The sequence below is a fragment of the Cherax quadricarinatus genome, chromosome 27 (assembly GCF_038502225.1).
Source record: "Cherax quadricarinatus isolate ZL_2023a chromosome 27, ASM3850222v1, whole genome shotgun sequence".
In the NCBI taxonomy this organism is placed as follows: Eukaryota; Metazoa; Arthropoda; class Malacostraca; order Decapoda; family Parastacidae; genus Cherax; species Cherax quadricarinatus.
In genome coordinates, this window is record NC_091318.1 from 30,633,742 (window position 1) to 30,648,743 (window position 15,002).

The 15,002-nt window shown below is 44.6% G+C and overlaps 1 protein-coding gene across 7 annotated transcripts in view; it reads left to right on the forward strand.

The window, feature by feature from the left end:
• Mgat4a (alpha-1,3-mannosyl-glycoprotein 4-beta-N-acetylglucosaminyltransferase a) overlaps nucleotides 1–15,002 on the forward strand; it is a 235,277-nt gene that overhangs the window by 12,222 nt on the left and 208,053 nt on the right. The window contains exon 1 of one of the 7 annotated variants that reach the window (XM_070089215.1): nucleotides 12,244–12,309. The exons of the other annotated variants lie outside the window; for them this stretch is intronic. The gene's annotated coding sequence lies outside the window, so the exon portion shown is untranslated. Of the gene's footprint in view, nucleotides 1–12,243; nucleotides 12,310–15,002 lie in introns of those variants that run through there. 7 annotated transcript variants of the gene reach the window in all.

Sequence of the window (15,002 nt, forward strand, 5' to 3'; positions counted from 1 at the left end):
CGCATCCATAGCATATGTTAATATCATTCTTTTGAATTCTGTAGCAACAAAGAATTTCCGGCTCCCATCCATCGTGATTAGGGTGAGAAATATTGTTTTTGGTGTCATTCTCTCTCTCTTTCTCCCTCTCCCCTCTCCTCTCTCCACTCTCCCCTTCCCCTCTAAGAGATTATGTACCATTTAATGAACGAACATTTTTTGGTGCCACCGAAAAAGGTATGTGCTTAAGATTTTAAAATGTGGACTCTTGCTTAACGCAAGAGACTGGACAGGAGTAAACGTATTACTAGTTCCTGGACGGAAGAGTACAATTATCACAATTTGTTGGATAGGACAGCAAAGTTACCGTCAGTTGCTGGACAGGAGAATTTACTTACCCTGTCTCCTCCCCCCCCTAGTGCTTGGATAAGACGGTAACCTTCACTGAAATTAACAACTGGACGATATTTACAGACCACCGTCAACATGAAGATACCATCATAACACTGAACATACCTGTCATAACACTGAACTACAAGTCATAACACTGAACATACCACCGTAACATGAACGTGTTTGGTATCATAGTAATGAGCACTGGGTCAAGATTTCAAGAATATTGTTAAGAGTGTATTTCAGGAATCTGACAACAGACATAAGTTTAGCTTTGATAGTGTTTTTGTTTGTCAGCACTCCTAACATAGGTGAAGTTAGGTTAATATTTTTGTGTTAGTATTCTTTCAAACGTAGGTGAGTTTATTCGTATCAGAGCATCTTGTATGTGCACTTGTTCGTGGGCACCAAGATGAGGTTATTGTTCAGTTCTACGCGGGGAGAGAGAGAGAGAGAGAGAGAGAGAGAGAGAGAGAGAGAGAGTAGCAGCAGCAGGCTAATACGGCTGTTGATATTACTCATCTACTGTTTCGCATTTCTCGCTGCCTGACGTGTGTTCTGCCTCACTGTTGATGCTTGTTCCGCCTCGCCACCATTGTCAGGGTTTGCGGGTCATGATCACATGGTAGCGTCGAGGTGAAACACCTTCGATAGGGGTGCATGAATTGCTGGTCAAGGGATCGTGATGTAAGGACCTGGCGCTACCTTGTGCTCACTCTCGGATCAAATCTGATTACTTTGCATTCCCTAGGTGCTCTTACATATACGGGCTTAGCGCTTCCTCATGAATATGATTATGATGAATAGTAAGGCACAATACGTGGCTGCAACACTTCACCAATAACTCATATTTTTTAGACGAAGTTTCGATTCATTTTGGATCGTAATCATGTCAGTTTTGATGATAGTGGTCCAGGACGGACCGAAAGATCGTGACTAATAATAGAAAAGAGGGTGGTGAAGAGTCGGATTTGTAAGATGGAGAGGCCGCTTCAATCTTGAGAATAAATTGAGAAGATTGACGTAAGTTATGACAAGAGATTTGTTACGACACAGAGACGGTTTTTACATAGTGGGTCGTGTAATAGAATTGTTAAGCCTCACATTCACTTCAATGATAGTTACTTTTTAGGTTCCTTTATACCAATAAATACTGATTGATTGTTTTATTTGTCCTCGCTAGGCACATCTTAACTGGTGGCCCACTGTCAGACTTGGTTTATATCAGCTTGGATGTTTTCTGTCCTCAGTCAGTGCCACCTCATACAGATTTAGTATCGTCTACAAAGGATGATATTGTGCTATGATTAATGTCTGCCAGATGACAATGAGAACTGGGGCGAGTACTGTACCTTGAGGAACATAACTTTCTACTTTGGAAGCCTCTGATTTTACTTTGTTAGCTTAGCCTCTGGGTTGGATTTGTTAAAGTTAAAAATTCATCTGCTAGCATTCCAGTTATTCTTGTGCACATATTTTGTATGGTATTGCACCATGATCACTCTTGTCGATCGAAGGATTTTGCAAAATCTGTATATACTACATTTGCATTTGATATGTCTTCCAGTGCCTCCAAGACTGCCGTAATGGTCCAGCAGTTGCGTAAGGCAGGAACGACTTGCTTAGGTTGTGTAAGTGCTGTGAATACACTTGTTAAGCAGTTTTCATTCTTAAAACTCTTTCAAAGGTTTTGATATGAGACGTCAGTGCTATCGGTCTGTAGTTTTTCGCGACTTCCTTAATGCCACTTTTATGGAGTGGGGCTATCTTAGTGGTTTTTAATGACTTTGAAATAACTCTTGTGTCTAGACTACTACTCCTTAGGAGGTTTATGGCACTTGAGTTTTTCTTATTATTGATGAGTATGAAGTTGTACGAATCTGGGTCTGAGGCAGTGCATGAAAAACAATGGTGGTCATATAGATAATTATGCTTAATATTGTAAAGAGTTATGAGTTGATGACTTAGTGGTGCGGAAAGAGGAACGAGGTGAGGAACAACCATCATAACCACCATCATTACTACTACCACCATAATCACCATTAATGCTGTAACTAGCACCATCACCATTTCCACCATAACTATCATGTCTCATGTCACCATGACTACAGTACTAGCTACCACCCTAACAACCATCACCAATATCACCATAACCACCACAACCGCCATAACTACTAGATCATAACTCCCACCACTCCAAAACTTCACCACCCGTAAACCCCCTTCACTTCTAACCCACAACGATCATTAACACTCTAACAAGCCACTTGGCTATTATCATCACTGTCATCATCAGTCAGCAACAGCAGCAACAACAGCAGCAGTAGTGTGCAGGTCAAACTAAGACTGACTACAGTACCGTCAAACTTAAAATTAACAAAGTTTAAAACACACACAAGATTTCCTTTATATATTTTATCTCACAACTTGTGGCGTCTTAGATGAGTTTTTGCACTAATGTAAAACAAAAAGAATGGTTAATCTGAGAAATATCACAAGATGTGGGTAATATTCTTTGGGAAATATCACAAGATGTGGGTAATATTCTTTGGGAAATATGAAAAGATGTGGGTACTCTGAGCAATATTAGACGAGGTGGGAAATATTGTTCGGGAAATATCTCTGAGAAATTTGGGAAACTTGCAACTTGCAGTTGCAACCTGACTGAGCTTGTTCAAAAGCTAGAAAAGTTGCTAAGGATTGCAACCAGAGTTAAGAGAAGTACATTATGGGAGAAGACTGAAAAAATAAAACCTGACGACCATAGACGAGAGAGAGACATGGAGGGTACATGATTACGACGTATAAAATACTTTGAGTAGTTGAAGTTCGGCCGTTTGGCCGGGTACATTTTCGTTGGTTCGAACCAACAGCGTTGACTCGTATTTTTTTGTAACGTAATTGAATATTGTTTATTTATATCTCTCTGAGCAGTTGATAAGGCGGATAAAGAGACTTTTTACAATTCGAGAACCAGGTACAGTGGGACATAGATGGAAGTCAGAGTCGGAGGAAGGTTAGGAAGTACTTTGTCTCATGGTGGTAGGAAAGTAGAAGGAGCTGGATGTGGAGGCTAACTCCATACATAGTTTCAAGAGTAGGTATGATGAGGCTAAGGAAGCCAAAAACTAGAAATGCCGGTGGATGAAGTTTGAGTCCAGGACCCGAGTCTTAACCTTGCAAACACAAATGTGTGTGTGTGTGTACTCGCCTAATTGTGGTTGCAGGGGTCGAGACTCAGCTCCTGGCCCCGCCTCTTCACTGAGTGCTACTAGGTCCTCTCTCCCCCTGCTCCATGAGCTGTATCATACCTCATCTTAAAGCTATGTATGGTTTCTGCCTCCACTACCTCACTTGTTAGGCTATTCCACTTTCTGACTATGACTGAAGAAATATTTCCTAACATCCCTTTGACTCGTCTGGGTCTTCAGCTTCCAAGTGTGACGACCCCTTGTTTCTGTGTCCCCTCTCTGGAACATACTGTCTCTGTCCACCTTGTCTATTCCACGCAGTATTTTATATGTTGTTATCATGTCTCTCCTAACCCTCCTGTCCTCAGTGATGTCAGGCCGATTTCCCTTAACCTTTCTTCGTAGGACGTTCCCCTTAGCTCTGGAACTAACCTTGTCGCAAACTTTTGCACTTTCTCTAATTTCTTGACGTGCTTGATCAAGTGTGGGTTCCAAACAGGTGCTGCATACTCCAATATGGGCCTGACGTACACGGTGTACAGTGTCTTGAACGATTCCTTACTAAGGTATCGGAACGCTATTCTCAGGTTTGCCAGGTGCCCATATGCTGCAGCAGTTATCTGGTTGATGTGTGCTTCCGGAGACGTTGTGCGTGTGTGCGCGCGTGTTATATATATATATATGTATATAATGCACAATGTGAGAGAGTTTCAAGAGTAGTTATGTGAAGGTTGTGGAGGCCAGGAATCAGTGAAGCCAATTAAGAAGAGTTATTAAACAAAGGCAAGTTATGACTTAACACCTGCAAACTCAGGTGAGCGGAGGCAGGTGAGTAAATACAGTGACAAGTAAATCTGCCGGATATGTACCAGTGAACGACTCGCGATTAACTAATATTGTAACAGTGTGTGTGTGTGTTACTATGCTCCTGTCTCTCCCCATACTCATTATATATATATATATATATATATATATATATATTATATATATATGTATATGTATATATATATATATATATATATATATATATATATATATTATATATATATGTATATGTATATATATATATAATATAATATAATATAATATATTTCTTAGTTGTGTGTCAAAAGTGCCTGTAAATAGGAAGAGAAGTTAACATTCCACAAGCTGAAAGTAAAACATTAGTTCAACAGATTGCCAAGACAAGTTGGACTGTATTGCAGATTTACTAAAAATATTATATTAATGCATTCAGGATCTCCCTTTTCCATTCCATTTTGCCATTGTCTTTTATTGTTCAAAGAGTGTCAGCAGTGACATCTGTCTGTAGACAGACACTCGGGCAGCAATACAGACATGCAGGCAGGCAGGTAGGCAACTGAGAAACAAAAGTTGTCGGTAAAGTGAAGAAAATGCAGGCAGGCAGGCAGGCAGCTGATAAAAACAGGTCGTTGTTACTAACGTGAAAAATGCTCACTGGTGTCATGAAGAGAAATAGACAAGATCGAAAGTTTTGTATTATGAATAGAGCTGTTTGTATTGTGTGGATGGGGTGGGGGGAGAAGTAATTGAGGGAATAGGAAAGGGACGGGAATTGAGGGGGGAGGGAGACAGAGAGAGGGGAACGAGAATTAAGGGGAGGAAGAAGAACGATTATTGAAGGAAAGGGGAGGGGTGTGGGAAGGGAATGCAATGGTTGGGGAGAGGAAAGAAAGGAAAGGTGGAAATGGTAGAATATTGGGGACGCCTTATGATGTGTTTCTGTGTTTGCTACTGAAGATAAATTACTTTCTAGTTCTCTCCACTTCTATCTACACAGGTTAGATTAGTAAAGCAGAAGGCTCTCTCCCTACCCTGCATTTCCTCTTGCTGCACTAGTATGAAATTGAGATAGAATTAGTGCTCCTTATTGAAAAAATGTGCTTAACAAATTGAAAAAGAAGAAGCACTAGCAATATTTAGTTAAGCAGCCACCCATGGTAGTCCAGCCACCCATGGTAGTCCAGCCACCCATGGTAGTCCAGCCACCCATGGTAGTCCAGCCACCCATGGTAGTCCAGCCACACATAGTCCAGCCACCCATGGTAGTCCAGCCACCCATGGTAGTCCAGCCACCCATGGTAGTCCAGCCACCCATGGTAGTCCAGCCACCCATGGTAGTCCAGCCACCCATGGTAGTCCAGCCACACATGGTAGTCCAGCCACCCATGGTAGTCCAGCCACCCATGGTAGTCCAGCCACCCATGGTAGTCCAGCCACACATAGTCCAGCCACCCATGGTAGTCCAGCCACCCATGGTAGTCCAGCCACCCATGGTAGTCCAGCCACCCATGGTAGTCCAGCCACACATAGTCCAGCCACCCATGGTAGTCCAGCCACCCATGGTAGTCCAGCCACACATGGTAGTCCAGCCACCCATGGTAGTCCAGCCACCCATGGTAGTCCAGCCACCCATGGTAGTCCAGCCACCCATGGTAGTCCAGCCACCCATGGTAGTCCAGCCACCCATGGTAGTCCAGCCACCCATGGTAGTCCAGCCACACATAGTCCAGCCACCCATGGTAGTCCAGCCACCCATGGTAGTCCAGCCACACATGGTAGTCCAGCCACCCATGGTAGTCCAGCCACCCATGGTAGTCCAGCCACCCATGGTAGTCCAGCCACACATAGTCCAGCCACCCATGGTAGTCCAGCCACCCATGGTAGTCCAGCCACACATAGTCCAGCCACCCATGGTAGTCCAGCCACCCATGGTAGTCCAGCCACCCATGGTAGTCCAGCCACCCATGGTAGTCCCTGAACTAAGCAGCCACCCATGGTAGTCCCTGAACTAAGCAGCCACCCATGGTAGTCCCTGAACTAAGCAGCCACCCATGGTAGTCCCTGAACTAAGCAGCCACCCATGGTAGTCCCTGAACTAAGCAGCCACCCATGGTAGTCCCTGAACTAAGCAGCCACCCATGGTAGTCCCTGAACTAAGCAGCCACCCATGGTAGTCCCTGAACTAAGCAGCCACCCATGGTAGTCCCTGAACTAAGCAGCCACCCATGGTAGTCCCTGAACTAAGCAGCCACCCATGGTAGTCCCTGAACTAAGCAGCCACCCATGGTAGTCCCTGAACTAAGCAGCCACCCATGGTAGTCCCTGAACTAAGCAGCCACCCATGGTAGTCCCTGAACTAAGCAGCCACCCATGGTAGTCCCTGAACTAAGCAGCCACCCATGGTAGTCCCTGAACTAAGCAGCCACCCATGGTAGTCCCTGAACTAAGCAGCCACCCATGGTAGTCCCTGAACTAAGCAGTCACCCATGGTAGTCCCTGAACTAAGCAGTCACCCATGGTAGTCCCTGAACTAAGCAGCCACCCATGGTAGTCCCTGAACTAAGCAGCCACCCATGGTAGTCCCTGAACTAAGTGAAGCAGCCACCCATGGTAGTCCCTGAACTAAGCAGCCACCCATGGTAGTCCCTGAACTAAGCAGCCACCCATGGTAGTCCCTGAACTAAGCAGCCACCCATGGTAGTCCCTGAACTAAGCAGCCACCCATGGTAGTCCCTGAACTAAGCAGCCACCCATGGTAGTCCCTGAACTAAGCAGCCACCCATGGTAGTCCCTGAACTAAGCAGCCACCCATGGTAGTCCCTGAACTAAGCAGCCACCCATGGTAGTCCCTGAACTAAGCAGCCACCCATGGTAGTCCCTGAACTAAGCAGCCACCCATGGTAGTCCCTGAACTAAGCAGCCACCCATGGTAGTCCCTGAACTAAGCAGCCACCCATGGTAGTCCCTGAACTAAGCAGCCACCCATGGTAGTCCCTGAACTAAGCAGCCACCCATGGTAGTCCCTGAACTAAGCAGCCACCCATGGTAGTCCCTGAACTAAGCAGCCACCCATGGTAGTCTCTGAACTAAGCAGCCACCCATGGTAGTCTCTGAACTAAGCAGCCACCCATGGTAGTCCCTGAACTAAGCAGCCACCCATGGTAGTCCCTGAACTAAGCAGCCACCCATGGTAGTCCCTGAACTAAGTTAAGCAGCCACCCATGGTAGTCTCTGAACTAAACAGCCACCCATGGTAGTCCCTGAACTAAGCAGCCACCCATGGTAGTCCCTGAACTAAGCAGCCACCCATGGTAGTCCCTGAACTAAGCAGCCACCCATGGTAGTCCCTGAACTAAGCAGCCACCCATGGTAGTCCCTGAACTAAGCAGCCATCCATGATAGTCCCTGAACCAAGCAGCCACCCATGGTAGTCCCTGAACTAAGCAGCCATCCATGGTAGTCCCTGAACTAAACAGCCACCCATTGTAGTCCTTGAACTAAGCAGCCACCCATGGTAGTCCCTGAACTAAGCAGCCACCCATGGTAGTCCAGCCACCCATGGTAGTCCCTGAACTAAGTTAAGCAGCCACCCATGGTAGTCCCTGAACTAAGCAGCCACCCATGGTAGTCCCTGAACTAAGCAGCCACCCATGGTAGTCCCTGAACTAAGCAGCCACCCATGGTAGTCCCTGAACTAAGCAGCCACCCATGGTAGTCCCTGAACTAAGCAGCCACCCATGGTAGTCCCTGAACTAAGCAGCCACCCATGGTAGTCCCTGAACTAAGCAGCCACCCATGTTAGTCCCTGAACTAAGCAGCCATCCATGATAGTCCCTGAACCAAGCAGCCACCCATTGTAGTCCCTGAACTAAGTAGCCATCCATGGTAGTCCCTGAACTAAGCAGCCACCCATGGTAGTCCCTGAACTAAGCAGCCATCCATGATAGTCCCTGAACCAAGCAGCCACCCATTGTAGTCCCTGAACTAAGTAGCCATCCATGGTAGTCCCTGAACCAAGCAGCCACCCATGGTAGTCCCTGAACTAAGCAGCCACCCATGGTAGTCCCTGAACCAAGCAGCCGCCCATGGTAGTCCCTGAACTAAGCAGCCACCCATGGTAGTCCCTGAACTAAGCAGCCACCCATGGTAGTCCCTGAACCAAGCAGCCACCCATGGTAGTCCCTGAACTAACTTCTGTTACAATGATCACAGTAATACAGTGGGATTTAGTTTTTCTCACCCACAACAGACGCCTTGGGAAAGGATATACTTTTGTTGGATTTACAGTTTTCGTGCTCCGCAGCTCAGGCTTGTCTGAGGCTTTCCTGGTCACCCAGGCTGTTGCTGCTGACGGCCTGCTGTCCCGCATATCCATCATAGCCTATGCTATGACCTTTGGAAGGTTACTACCTCTATTTTTAGTTGACTCCAGTAGCTGAAGAATGACCTTATTGTTTATAATCTTGCAACTTTAAAAACTTCCTCTTCATTGTTTTACGATTATGTAAACAAATATTTGTCTTTACACACATTTGTGTTGCATCTCGTGCCTTGGAGTTTTATATTATTTCTTGTTTTCATATCAAATTATGCTTTACACATATTTTAATTATTTGAATGAACTCCACTTGATAGGTGCAACCAGTGAACTGAAATTGTGTACTGCAGACAGTAGCAAAGAAAAGGCTCGTCCAAGAGCAAGCTTTAATTAGGACAACTATTCGCTCACCATGGAGTAAAACATTGTCCCAGTATATGGTTGTTGTGCAACATGTATCTTCAGTGGTGAGCCAGTTGCTGATTGAAGTTTTAAAGTTGTCTAGTACATCACGTGACTTGACCCAGCAATGTTCCATGTGGTACATACTTGGTAGCGACCGTTTTGGCCATAAAGATATATTGCAGCTGTGGCAGTTTGTGCCTCTCAGTTTTTATTATATAACTGAAGAATTCTGGTAAGCTTCGTAGGTGCTATCTTTTATTGAGGAGTCCTTGCTGGGTTCTTGTTAATAAATTAACTGTCAGGAATTTAACGATCTTGTCAATAATAATGGTTTACGTTAGTTTCACTAGTATCGACGTCAAGGTAATGGAACGTTAGACTTGGGCATTATGCATGTTGTATCGTAATTCTTCAGTATTAAAGTAACATTTACTAGCGTAAGGTTGTCAAAATTATCACACTCGTAGGCTACGCTAACGTAAAACCCACGAAGAAATGTTAAAAAAGCTGCTTAAAATATACTTTATGGGTTTATTTAAAAACCGAGACATATACTCAGGTACAGTGCATTTTATTTCTTCCAAGATTTTCGGTTATAAGTCACAGAACGGGTGGGGCTCGAGCGCATAACAATCAAGTCCAAAAACACAAGCAAGTGTGTTAACCACTGGTCCATGCTGGCCTAATAAGATTTATCCAACTAAGTATATATTTCTGTACACCATAGGAATGTTAGCATGGGCCCCACTGTTACCACATCAGCATGACCATGCTAGATTCGTCAGTTAAAACCTGCATTTGTGGTGACAGTGGGGCCCATGCTAACATTCCTATGATGTATAGAAATGTATAACTAGTTGGATGACTCCTGTTAGAGCGGCAAAGACCAGTGCTTAACAGGCGTGTGAGTTTCCCTGTCTCTTAATATCATGTTTATTTTTCCCCTATAATCTACCTTGTCTATAATTACTATCCCATTTTCTTTGTCTGCTTTCGTAAGGTGAAATCTAGAATCTTTCCTTAATTCGGGGTATAGCTTAACAAATCTTTGAGGACAATTGTGTTATCATCAAAGATTTGTTAAGTTATACCATGAATTAAGGAAAGATCCTAGACTTCACCTTACGAAAGCAGACAAAGAAAATGGGATAGTAATTATGGACAGGGTAGATTATAGGGAAAAAATAAGATATTAGAAAACAGGGGACCTGAGGTGCCCCTTAACACACTTGCCTGTGTTTTAGAACTCCCCTACTTTGGGTTCGATCCCTAACAGTTCCGTGATTTGTTTACCATCGTGTTACTACGATTTCGGCTATAACTTGAGAATGTCTCATTTAAAAGGCTTCAAATGTTCAATACTGTTAGTGGATACCCAAGTGGGGAGAAGTAAATGGGATGGTAGGTGAAGGAGGGTGAGTGAGGGAAGTGAAGGAGTTGAATGGTGAGGGTAAGGAAGGGAGAGAGGGTGAAGGAGGGAGAAGTAATTGAAATGGAGGGTGAGTTACTGTGTAATAAGTTGTCAAGATCAGACGGACGCAACGCTGTTATCATACCAGTTTTCATTTCCAGTTGTCCCTCTCTCTCCCCTCCTCTCCCCTTCCCCTCACTCACCACCACCACCCCCTACCGCTCAACCTCTCTGCTCTCTCCCTCGCACCATTCTTTTCCTCCTCTCCACACTCTTCATGTTTTACCACTATCCGAAACCCCCTTCCCTTTATCCTTGCTTTATTTATCTTCCTTCTATCCCTGCTTTATTTACCTTCTCTCTATCCCTGCTTGATTTACCCTTCCTCTATCCCTGCTTTATTTACCTTCTATCCCTGCTTTATTTACCTTCTCTCTATCCCTGCTTGATTTACCCTTCCTCTATCCCTGCTTTATTTACCTTCTATCCCTGCTTTATTTACCTAAGGGAACTGTATCAACATCCGGGGTCCCAGACTATTCAACATCTTACCAGAAGATATCACAAACATGGCTGGAACAAGTGTAGAAGCCTTCAAGAGGAAACTGGACAAGTATTTTCACCAGGTGCCAGATCAACCAGGTTGTGATGGATATGTGGGACAGTGGGCCACCAGCAGCAACAGCCTGGTTGACCAGGCAAGCACCAGACGAGCCTGGCCCATGGCCGGGCTCAGAGAGTAGATAAACTCTCGAAACTCTTCAAAGGTATATCAAAGGTAAGGTATCCCTGCTGTATTTACCTTCCCTCTATCCCTGCTTTATTTACCTTCCCTCATGTGTACTTCATGGTGGGTCATGGTGGTGGTGTGTACTTCATGGTGGGTCATGGTGGTGGTGTGTACTTCATGGTGGGTCATGGTGGTGTGTGTACTTCATGGTGGGTCATGGTGGTGGTGTGTACTTCATGGTGGGTCATGGTGGTAGTGTGTACTTCATGGTGGGTCATGGTGGTGGTGTGTACTTCATGATGGGTCATGGTGGTGTGTGTACTTCATGATGGGTCATGGTGGTGTGTACTTCATGATGGGTCATGGTGGTGTGTGTACTTCATGGCGGTCTCGTCTGTGTCTTGTGTACCTCTGAAAGATTCCTTGTCAATGCCCCTGAACGAGTTCATTAATCCCTAAATCACAACAACGCGATTCCAAATAAATCACAGAACGGGTGAGGCTTGAACGATGACAGGCGAATCCTAAAACTCAGGCCAGGGCGTTAACCACTCGGCCAGCGGCCAAGTGGTTAACGCACTGGACTGTGGGTTTTCTGACACTTGCCATGGATTCAAGCCTCACCAGTTCTGTAATAAGGTCCCTGAAAGCTGCTCTGTCTAGTTATACACTTCATGTGCTATCTTCACTCCCTCTTCAGTTTTAATATATTCTGAGAGCTTTGTCTTTCCTGGTGTATATGCACTGAGAAGAACAGTATATACTCACTTCGAGGGATGTGTATCTCAGCATGTATGCGCTTAGAATTTACCTTGATTTCTGTTAGTGTTCTAGACTTGAGTTGTACAGGTAACATGCTGCTTTAATGACCCTCGTGTAGTCATTAGCCTTAAAACCTCGTAAGCCCATTACACAACTACGAGCTCTTTTCTTTTATCAATGTTTGTTGATCCTCTCCCTCACTATACTCCGTCTCAGGTATTCTCTCTTCATAAGACTGATCATACAAGCAACCAGGCGGCTGTCCCAGGACTAGACCGCGGAATGAGCCCAGGAACCAACAACAGGTTGTCAAAAGGTGGGCCTTTAATTTGTCATCATTAAATGCCTTCAGCCATCGGTCATATTTATTAAATTAATTTCTGAAGTATTTAGTTATTTTTATGTTACATACGTTCTTTGCATAACCCCACAAGCGTGTTTGTGGTTATATATTTATTCTTCTTGTAGAGATTTAGAGTAATTTGTATTAATGTGTATTGAGAGTAAAAGTGAGCGTTACCTAGTGCAGCGAGGGTAGACATGTTCATACATTAGTTAGTGTGGACCAAGGCCACACTCTACATACCACCTTTATAATGTATACTCTGCTTTACTAAGACACACCTTACTGTGAAAATAACCTGCACATACACCCGCTTACATTCACTAACACACACAACACACACAACACACACAACACACATACAACACAACACACATACAACACAACACACATACAACACAACACACATACAACACAACACACATACAACACAACACACACACAACACAACACACATACAACACAACACACATACAAAACAACACACATACAACACAACACACATACAACACAACACACATACAACACAACACACATATAACACAACACACATACAACACAACACACATACAACACAACACACATACAACACAACACACATACAACACAACACACATATAACACAACACACATACAACACAACACACATACAACACAACACACATACAACACAACACACACACAACACAACACACACACAACACACATACAACACAACACACATACAACACAACACACATACAACACAACACACATACAACACAACACACATACAACACAACACACATACAACACAACACACATACAACACAACACAACACACACATACAACACAACACAACACACACATACAACACAACACACACATACAACACAACACACACATACAACACAACACAACACACACATACAACACAACACACATACAACACAACACACATACAACACAACACACATACAACACAACACACACACAACACAACACACATACAACACACATACAACACAACACACATACAACACAACACACACACACACACACACACACACACACACACACACACACACACACACACACACACACACACACACACACACACACACACACAGCATGTGGCACCAGTTTGGAACCCACACCTAGCCAAGCACGTAAAGAAACTAGAAAAAGTGCAAAGGTTTGCAACAAGACTAGTCCCAGAGTTAAGGGGTATGTCCTACCAGGAGAGGTTAAGGGAAATCGACCTGACGACATTGGAGGACAGGAGAGATAGGGGGAACATGATAATGACATATAAAATACTGAGAGGAATTGACAAGATGGACAGAGAATGTACCAGAGATGGGACACAGTTGGAAGTTGAAGACTCAGGTGAATCACAGGGATGTTAGGAAGAATGTCTTCAGTCACAGGGTAGTCAGGAAGTGGAATAGTTTGTGAAGCGATGTAGTGGAGGCAGGATCCATACATAGCTTTAAGCAGAGGTATGATAAAACTCACGGCTCAGGGAGAGTGACCTAGTAGCGACCAGTGAAGAGGCGGGGCCAGGAGTTAGGACTCGACCCCTGCAACAACAACTAGATGAGTACACACACGCAATCACACAACACACACACACACACACACACACACACACACACACACACACACACACACACACTTTCACAGATCTTCGTAGTCTGGGCACAGGTGTGGTTGCGGCTTTGTTTTTAAGCAGTGTATTTTGGAAGTGATTATAAGTATTGAAAAATTCTCTGAAAGTTATAGTACAGTGAAATAACAGTAATGCAATAAGGAACTTGAAATGAGAGGCTGCCACGTGCATGTAGGCCAGCGAGGCGCCAGCAGCAACAGCCTGGTTGACCAGGCAAGTACCAGACAGGCCTCGAAAATTTTGGAAATACTTCAAACGTATACCAGAGGCATACTCAGACGATGTTAGTGGGGTCAACTGACGACCTCCTACGTGCTGCCAGATGTATAGGTTTAGTTTCAATCTTATCGTCGTGTTAAATTCAATAACGTCTCCGAGATTCACTATAGACCAATATTCCAGGATCAGGAGGGAAGATATTTGAAATAGGAAAAATATTAAAGGTCATAACTGGTACAGGTCATAGCTGGTACAGGTCATAGCTGGTACAGGTCATAGCTGGTACAGGTCATAGCTGGTACAGGTCATAGCTGGTACAGGTCATAGCTGGTACAGGTCATAGCTGGTACAGGTCATAGCTGGTACAGGTCATAGCTGGTACAGGTCATAGCTGATACAGGTCATAGCTGGTACAGGTCATAGCTGGTACAGGTCATAGCTGGTACAGGTCATTGCTGGTACAGGTCATAGCTGGTACAGGTCATAGCTGGTACAGGTCATAGCTGGTACAGGTCATAGCTGGTACAGGTCATAGCTGGTACAGGTCATAGCTGGTACAGGTCATAGCTGGTACAGGTCATAGCTGGTACAGGTCATAGCTGGTACAGGTCATAGCTGGTACAGGTCATAGCTGGTACAGGTCATAGCTGGTACAGGTCATAGCTGGTACAGGTCATAGCTGGTACAGGTCATAGCTGGTACAGGTCATAGCTGGTACAGGTCGTAGCTGGTACAGGTCGTAGCTGGTACAGGTCGTAGCTGGTACAGGTCGTAGCTGGTACAGGTCGTAGCTGG